The sequence below is a fragment of the Elephantulus edwardii genome, unplaced genomic scaffold (assembly GCF_000299155.1).
Source record: "Elephantulus edwardii isolate Elephantulus edwardi_28Jun2011 unplaced genomic scaffold, EleEdw1.0 scaffold00003, whole genome shotgun sequence".
Lineage (NCBI taxonomy): Eukaryota > Metazoa > Chordata > Mammalia > Macroscelidea > Macroscelididae > Elephantulus > Elephantulus edwardii.
Window position 1 is genome coordinate 16,454,454 of NW_006399753.1, and position 9,520 is coordinate 16,463,973.

Sequence of the window (9,520 nt, forward strand, 5' to 3'; positions counted from 1 at the left end):
AAAAAAAAAATCTACACTTCCATACAAATCCACAATTGATCTATGCTGTTGTTGCATGTAAATGTTACTATATTGTTTGCTAACATATCTCATAAAGCCTTCCTTATTTCTAAATAAATATGCAGGAAAGAATTTTACATCAGTTGAAAGGGGGAAAAGCACAAATGAAAAATAAGACAAGTGAAATCTAATTAAGCTTCGACCTTCAAGTTAATGCTCTGGTGGCCTCGTGGGTAAGGAGCTGTCCCCAAACTGCTCTGTTTGAACCCACCAGTTTCTCCAAACGACAAAGATGGACAGTCTCCTCCCACATGATTTACAGCCTGTGAAAACCCACCAGAGAGTCAGCTATGAGTGGGTTCTCACTTGATGGCAATAGAGAAAATCTTCATGTCACAATAACCTGAAAAATTGACAGACACAAACTGATTGCTGTTGAGTCAGAACTGCTGACTCATAGTTGACCCTCCAGTGAGTTTTTGAGACTGTAAATCACACGGAGGACATAGAGAGAGAGAGAGAGAGAGAGAGTGTGTGTGTGTGTGTGTGTAACTACCCGTCTTTGAACAACCAATGCATCATGGCCTATAGGTAAGCAGCATATACCAACTATGCCCCCAGGGCTCCCAAATGATGGAATTGGATCATACACTTGGCTTTGAGTTTCCTAGTAGTGAAAGCAAAGAAGGAAACATGATCAGTTGTTAATATTTGTGATGGATGAGAAAAAAAGAAAATAGGAAATCTTTTAGCCACAGGGGTGAAAGCTAAAGATTCTAGGACGTCTATAACACAGTTCTGATAGAACAAGTGCCTCTGAAGTTTAGAGAGGGCCTTTGTGATTCTCCCTGTACAATGAAATGTGAATACAAGGGATGTGTTCTATCTCCAGACAGAAAACTGAAGAACCAGTGTGAAATTCCCCACCTTGCTTCCACAACAAGGACTGAGAATGTCCAGGCAAAGAGAGCTAGCACAAATAAGGGAAGAAACAGCAGAACAGACTAGTTGGCAACTTCTAACGCAGAAGGCAGGAGAAGCTGACAGAATCAAAGAGAAGGAGCAGTGAGGTACCCAGAAGGGAAAACCAGCGTGTGACAGGAACTAAGACTGGGGCCCTTTTCAGAGAAAGACACTTAGATTAAGTATTTGCCCCAAGACCTTTAGAGTAGTGAGAGAAGATCTTCACCCTGAAACCTACAGCGTCCCTTTTCAGCAGGAAGTAGCTAAGAGAATACGCCATCCCCTTTTCCTTATGAATCAGGATGAAGTCTCTCTCAGGGAGGAGAGATAGGGAATGGCAAAGGACACACTAACAAAGGAGATTAATCAGAACTGGCTTTGACAAGCACTGTGCCAATTGGACAATTAAAACAGACATTCGGGGGTGGGGGGGAAGAAGAACAAACTGGGGAGGAGGGTAGAGAAAACAGTGCAACAATGAATGAATGAAAACCCAAAATCTCTGTCAATGTTCACTAAAACTAATAAAATTTAATAATAATTTTTTTTAAAAAGTATTTGCCCCAAGTAAAAAGCCAAGCTCACTCCTGTCACGTGGATTCCAACTCACAGCAATGCTGCAGGACAGAGCAGACCCTCCTTCGAGGGGTTCAGAGGTGGTGTAAGTCACTAGGGGAGCAGACTGCCTTATTTTCTCCTGTGAAACAATTGTGGGGTTGAAATTGCTGACTGGTTGGCAGCCCAACTCTTACCCCACTGCACCACCAGGGCTCCACAAGTACTAATTCTCCAGGGGTGGAGAACTCATCACCCCACGATCCACATTCCATCACTTCTTGTGGAGGGATCTTTCTTTCCCAATGTGGAAACTTAGCACCCTGCCTTTTCGCGTCTTTGGCAGTGGTGTTTTAAGCAGAGGAGGGTGGCAGAGCTGTTGGTCTTGGCACAAAGGGATATTTTAATCATTGGCGTTGTTTGGGTTTTCCAGTATACAGTGCTAATAAGAGCAGACAGTCTTGTCGTCAGTTGTGTTAGTTTTAAATTCTCCACATTCTTCCTTGTTGTCTGGCCCAGACAACCACTCCCACAGAGTCCCTGGCCGAGGCTCGCCTTCTAGAGTCACTTAAACAAGTCCGTCCCTTCTCTCTCATAACCGCTCTTCACCTCTTGGAAGCGGTCTGTGTGCGCCCCCTTGAACCTGCACGCGGTTCCCTATCTCAGGATTTGCTTCAGAGACCCCTAACACAGGACACCAGCCTGGCGTGTTTGCTTTCCTTACCGCCCTCTGCATTTAGGAGTTCCCACACTCTTCCAGGGAGCAGAATGAAATGTCCCTTCTCTACTCACCAGCTGCTGATCAAAAAGTTGACACTTCGAACCCATGCTTCTTTGTGGAAGAATGACACAGCAGGCTGCTTCTATAAAGAATGCTGTTGTTTGCACACAATGGGCAGACGACATAAAGAGACATTTTAGCAAACAAGATATTAAGATGGCCAATAAACACATGGGGAAATGCTCAAGACCATGGCTACTACAGAGATACAAGTCAAAACAATGAATACAAGCTCACTGAAGCAAAACCAGCAATGCTCAAGAAGACAGCAAACCACAAAGGCTTGAGAGCGTAGAGGGAGAGTTTGGAACTCTCAAACACTGCTGATGGGAATGTAAAGTGGTGCAACCACCATAGAAAGCAGTTTTCCAAGTTACAGACATAGGTACCATTTTGATCCAGCAATTCCATTACTATGTTTATACCCCAAAGAAATAAGAGCTGCAACACAAACTGGCACACTCACACTAATGTTTATTGCAACATCATTTACAATAATAAAGAATTAGAAACAACTCAAGTATCCATCAATGGACAAAAGGCTAAATAAATTGTCATACATTGAAATAGAGTATTACGCATCATGAAGAATGATCAAGAATTTGTGAAACACTATGCAACGTGGATGAATCTAGAAAAAAATTATGCTGGGAAACATAAGTTAGTCACAAAATGATTATGGTATAAGACCACTAGTATGAAATTCTAAGGAAAGATTTACATACAGAATCCATCATGCAGGGTTAACCGGGTTGAGAATGGAGGGAGAGAGAAGCAAAAATTGATAAATTGGTAAAAGGAAAGGCAATACACAGCAAGGGTTTGATTGGACGTTGCAATTAGCTACATTACTCAATTGTAAAGAATGTTATAAAACAAAATGTCTAAGAGTAGTTGAGCAAAAATGCATTACGATTTGTGAACTTTCACTCAAATAAAAGAAAAATAAATATTGTTAGATGCCAGAAAATTGGTTCTGATCTATAGCGATCCTATCAAACAGGTATGTCTTTGAGAAGCCCCAGCCAGAGTGCTTCTGGGAGACAAAAGATGGTAACACTTCCCACATACTTTGGGCACCGTTGCTAGGAAAGTTATTCCTTGGAGAGGGACATCATGCCTGGAAAGGTGGAAAGATGGCAAGAGAGAGGCAGACCTTCAACTTGATGGATCGACTAGTGACTATGGGCATGAACGTGTCAGAGATTGTGAGGACGGCACAGGACTGGACAGTGTTCATACGGTTGCTATGAATCATACCTGACTTGACGGCACCTAACGAGAGTGTGTCCCAGCAGAACGAAATAGTGACCTCTCCTGTGCCATCTGTACAGCTGTTGTTATATTTGAGCTCGTTGTTGTAACCACTGTGTCAAGCTGTCTCGTCTTTACTAAGCATGATGTTTAGATACTGGCCCCTCCTGATAATATAAGGGCATGAAACAAGTTTCTTCAGCCTTGCTTCAAAGGACCGCTCCAGCTGTCCTTCCAAGGCAGGTTTCTTTGTTCTTCTGACAGCACACAGTCTAGTCAGTATTCTTCTCCATTGCAGTAATCCCAAGGCATCAGTTCTTCCTAGTCCATTGCTCAACTTCTGCATGCATGTGAAGTAGCTGAAAATACCATGGCTTGGGTCAGGTGCACTTTAGTCCTCAAAGTGCCGTGTTTGCTTTTAGCACGTTCAAGAGCTCTTTTGCCACAGATCTTCCCAATGTGATACATCATTTAATTTCTTGACTATTGCTTCATAGGTTCAAGTGAAGGAAATCCTTAACAACTTCAGGCTTTTCTCCTTCTGTAATGATGGTGATACTGGTTCATTTGGGAGGACTTTGATTTTATGTTGAAGTGCAATCCATATTGAAGGCTTTAGTGTTTCCTCTTCATCAGTAAATGCTTCGGGTCCTCTTCACTTTCAGCAGCAAGAATTGTATCATCAGTATATCAAAGGTTGTTAATGAGGCTTCCTCCAAACTGAGGGCATGCTCTTATTCGTATAGCTCAGCTTCTTGGATTATTTGATCATAATACAGAATAAATGAGTGAAATGAAAGAATACAACTCAAATGCACACCTTTCCTGATTTTAAACTACACAGGATCCCCTAGTTGGGTTCTTGGCCTTTGTACAAGTACTGCATGAGCACAATGAAATGCTCTAGAATTCCTGTGCTTCACAAAGCTACCCACGTAATTTGTTAAGATCCACATAGGTGAATGTCTTTGCATAACCAGAAAAGCACAGATTAAGATTGTTCTGGTTCTCCCTCTTTAAGCCAGGATCTGCCTGACAAGAGCAGTGATACCCCTTATTCCAGATCCCCTTCGGAATCAAGCCTGTATTTCTGGTGGTTCCCTGATGACCAATTGCTGTAGCCACTTCCTAATTATATCTTCAGCATTAGTTTATTTGTGTGTGATACTAGTGATATTGTTTGGTAATTTCCACATTCTATTGGATTACCTTTCTGTGGAACAACAGCACAAATAAGGCTTTTTTTCAGCCAGTGGGCCAAGTAGCTCTCTCCCCAGTTCCTTGGCATAGACTAATGAGCACTTTCAGCACTGCATTTGTCTGTCAAAATGTCCCACCTGGTGGTCCATCCATTCCTCAGGCAGTGTTTTGGGCCAATGCCTTTGGGCTTTCTCCTTCAGTACCAATGGTTCTTGATAATACACTACTTCCTGAAGTACTTGAATGTCACCTAAGTCTTTTTGCTACGTGACTATGCATATTCTATTTTCTTTTGTTGTTCATGTATCATTCAGTATTTTATGTTGTTGTTGTGTGTACCATAGAATCAGACCTACCCATAGCTGACCATTAATATTGGTCTCAACAGTGGGAACCATCTACGTTGCAATGATAGGTTTGAGTCTTCTTTTAGCTTGAGAAATATCATGCATGCTTTACCTCCCTTTCCCCCCCTAACTCTGGGTGTTTCTACATTTTGTTATAATACTTAGTCCTTTTGAGATACCCTTCTGCCCAAGATTATAGCCTTGGAAACTTCATGGGGCAGTCTTACTGTCTCCTAGAAGGCTAGTGCCATGGAAAAGGTCTGTTGATGGTTGGGTTTATTCTGACGCACAGTAGCCCCATTTGACAAAATAGAATAGACGTAAGATGTTTCAAGAATTGTTGTCTGTTCTTTCACATTGTGTATATTCCCCTATGTGTATGTACCATAGTCTACCCATTCATTTGTTGGTGTAAGCTTAGGTTGTTTCCATACTTTTGCTAATGTGAGTAATGTAATGGATCTGTCCATGTCCTGGATGTGTTTCTCTAGGACATGTGCCTAAGAAGTACAATTTCACCATCAAATGGAATATCTATTTCCACTTTTTAAAGGAAGTGTTGTTGCATTTTCTACAGTTATTTCCCACCAGCAGTGTGTGAGAATGCCAATCTCTCTTCTCCCTCACCAGTATTTACTGTTTTCAGTCTTTTTATGGACCTTTGCTATATTGCCAGAATGAGATGATATCACTGTGATATGTCCCTAATGGCTTAAGGTTGAGTTCCTTTCTTCATGTTCTTGTTGACAGTCTAAAGGTCTTCTCCTGTGAGCTGTCTGTTCATGTCCTCTGCTCATATAAAAACCATTGTTTTTTATTTGAGTGGACATTTATAAATCATATTCATTTTTCCATTCAATAATTCATGTACATTTTTTAATGAAATTAATGATATTAGATTAATAGAATTAATTCTACTATCTGATCAACCTCTTTTTGTATATTGCCTTTCCTCTCATCCAGTTTATCTATTTACTCTTACTCCTCTCCCTCTCCCTTCTCAACTCTGGTAACCACTCGAGAATTATTCTGTGGGTGAACATTTTCCTAGCTTTTTATAATAGTGGTCTTATACTATAATGGGGGGGTTTTTTGTGACTGATTTCAACACAATTTCCTACAGGTGCATCTATGTTGCACAGTGTTCCATGAATTCTTTATCATTATTTAATGATACACAACACTCCATTGTGTAAATGTACAATAGTTTCGTTAGCCATTCTTCCACTGATGAATGAGTTGTTTCTATCACGTTGTGCAGTGGTAAATGGTAAGGTCGCAGTCTTTATGGAAACGGAAAGGCAGCTCTTTTCTCTTACAAAGACACTGGTGGGTTCAAACTGTGATCAGTTGGTTAGAACTTGACTAACTCTTTGCCACTGAGTCAGAATCAACTCCTAACTGGTTTTTAGAGGCTGTAAATCTCATGAGAGAAGTTGCCCATCTTTCTCCCTCAGAGCAGTTGGTGGATTCGAACTGCCTGCCTTTGAGTTGACAGCACAACTCCTTACCCACTAGGCCACCAGTGCTTATTGAGCCACAAAGGCTTCTTTCCATCACATGAAGAGTGTTTCTACCCTGTGGCACATGGGGTTGTTACAAGTTAGAATCAACTGGATGGTCACTAACAACAACTCCCCATCCCCTAATGCCCGAAGGCTCTCCTTCGTCCCTTCTGCTCATTCAGAGGGGCCACACATCCCGCCAGAGCCCAGCACATGAGGCTCATCCCACCTCTCCGCAGGGATCAGGCTGAGCAGGATATAGCCGGATTGCTTTGTTCCCAGATGCCAGCAGGTCCAGACACAGCCCTCCTCCTAGGGCGTGGGCAATGTGTTGTAAAATCAGAGGTGGTTTTCAGGGTCCTGTTCAGGCTTGTGGGGTGGGGGCTGAGCCATTGTGTGAAGCAACGGCCCTGGTGTGCCCGGTGAGGGGACTAAACAGACCACTGCAAAAAGAAAAATCCTTGCCCCAAGAAAGAAGAGTACACCAAGCAATGTGTAGCATGAACTGATGAAGAGTCACCTGGGATGTGTAGAGTTGAATTTTCCCTCCTGTTCAGAGGCAGCTCACAGGAGATGAATGATGGGAAATATTTTAGACGACTGACTCAATGTTTCCCCTGTCTAGGTCCTTATGGGTTTACGATCAAGACAGGTGACACCCAGATGTTGTTTGGATTCTAGCAAAGTCGACATCGACCTTGTCTACTTTCAACTCAAAGGGAAGTGAGTGGGTAGAAGAGCTTGACTTTGAGAATGAACTGCACTCTGTGCCCTTGTTCAACTTTCTGCCCTCCTGAAACACTTCTCTACCTTTTCACACCTCTTCTCCCTCCACACTTCCTTCCTCTTTTCCCATTTCAGACGCCTATAGATGAGAAGACCTTTGCCTAATCCTAAATCAGTCCTCTCCCTGATTTTGCCACGTCTCCTCAGCAGAAAAGATGGGTTTTCAAGGTTGTGAACATTTGGAAGCAGATCACCACGCCTCTCTTTTGAGGTGCCTCTGAAAACTCAAAAACTCAATGCCAAGAAGTCAAAACCAATTCATTGGGCTTTCAAGCTTTTAATCTCATGGCGGGAGATTGCCCATCTTTCTCCCTTAGCGGCCAGTGGATTCAAACCCCTATATAGGAGGCTTTGGTGACCAGTGCAACTCCTTTTGGACTAGGCCACTAGAGGACCTTGAGGGACTTACGGATGTTCAAATTGCCAGTGTTTCACGTAATAGTTGAGTGCAAGGGCTTAAATATTTCTACCATCTGGGGACTCTTTCTTATCATAAACCCACATCCATGGCCACTGAGTCAATTCTGACTCATAGGGATTCTCTGTTGGGTTTCTGGGGCTATAAATATTTAAGAAAGCAGTCTGCCCATCTTTCTCCCAAGGAGCAAGGTAAGTTCAAACCGCTGACCCCACAGTTAGAAACTATGGCCTTTAAATCTTCACTCAGGACACTCTTAGCTTGGGAAGGCTTTTCAGTGCTTTTCTGCAGTGCTCTGCTGGGTTGTGTGCCCCTTGTTGGGGCTCCACATCACCTTGTATATTTCCTTGCATCACCTGCTGTATTACCCATACCTGAGAGATCTCCATCCCTAGATCCTTGTTGTTGTTGTTATGTGCCGTCGAGTCGTTTGCAACTCATAGCGACCCTATGTACAACAGCCCTAAACCCTGCTCTGTCTTGTGCCAATCGCACTGCCTCTGACACACCCATCCCGATTATCCCAGTCACTGAACCAATCCACCTCATAGACAGTCTTCCCCTCCTGCGATGTCCCTCCACCCTACCAAGCATGATGTCCCTCTCCAAACACCTGTCTCTCCTTACAACATGTCCAAAGTATGTCAGACGAAGCCCCAGAATCCTTGCCTCCAAGGAGTAGCCTGGTTTAACCCTCTCGAGAATGAATCTGTTTGTTTTCTTGGCAGTCCAGGTTACATTCAATACTTTTCTCTAGCACCATAGCTCAAAGGCATCAATTCTCCTTCTTTGTCAAGAAGACAAAGATTCTCACCACTGGACCAATTGGCAGCATCAGGATGGATGGTGAAGAGATTGAGATTGTTCACAGCTTCAGTTTGCTTGGCTCCACTCTCAGCACCAGTAGCCAGGAAATTAAAAGATGTATTGTGATGGGAAAGTCTGCTGTTAGGGACCTCTCCAAAGTACTGAACAGCAATGGTGTCTCTCTGGAGAATAAGGTGCATCTGATACAGGCCATGGTCTTTGCTATCACTTGTTATGCATTGGAGAGTTGAACACTGACTAAGAAGGATAGAAGGAGAATTGATGCCTTTGAGCTGTGGTGCTGGAGAATAGTATTGAGGGTACCATGGACTGCTAGGAAAACAAACAGATTCTTCCTGGAAGGGGTTAAACTGGGCGGCTCCCTGGCAGCAAGGATTCTGAGGCTCCGTCTAACATACTTTGGACATGTTGTAAGGAAGGACCAGTCCTTGGAGAGGGACATCATGCTTGGTGTAGGGTGGAGGGACAGCGCAGCAGGGGAAGGCCCTCTATGAGGTGGATTGATTCAGTGACTGGGGCACTCGGGATGGGTGTGTCAGAGGCAATGAAATTGGCACAGGATAGAGCACGATTTAGGGCTGTTGTACATAGGGTCGCTGTGAGTCGCAAACGACTCGACGGCACATAACAACAACATATGTGAATATATGTATCGTTATATATAATATTGTTGTTATGTGCTGTCGAGTCGCTTGCGACTCATAGTGACCCTATGTACAACAACCCTAAACTGTGCTCTGTCCTGTGCCAATCTCACTGTCTCCGATACACCCATCCTGATTACCCGTCACTGAATCAAACCACCTCATAGAGGGTCTTCTCCTCCTGCGCTGTCCCTCTACTCTACCCAGCATGATGTCCCTCTCTAAAGACCTGTCTCTCA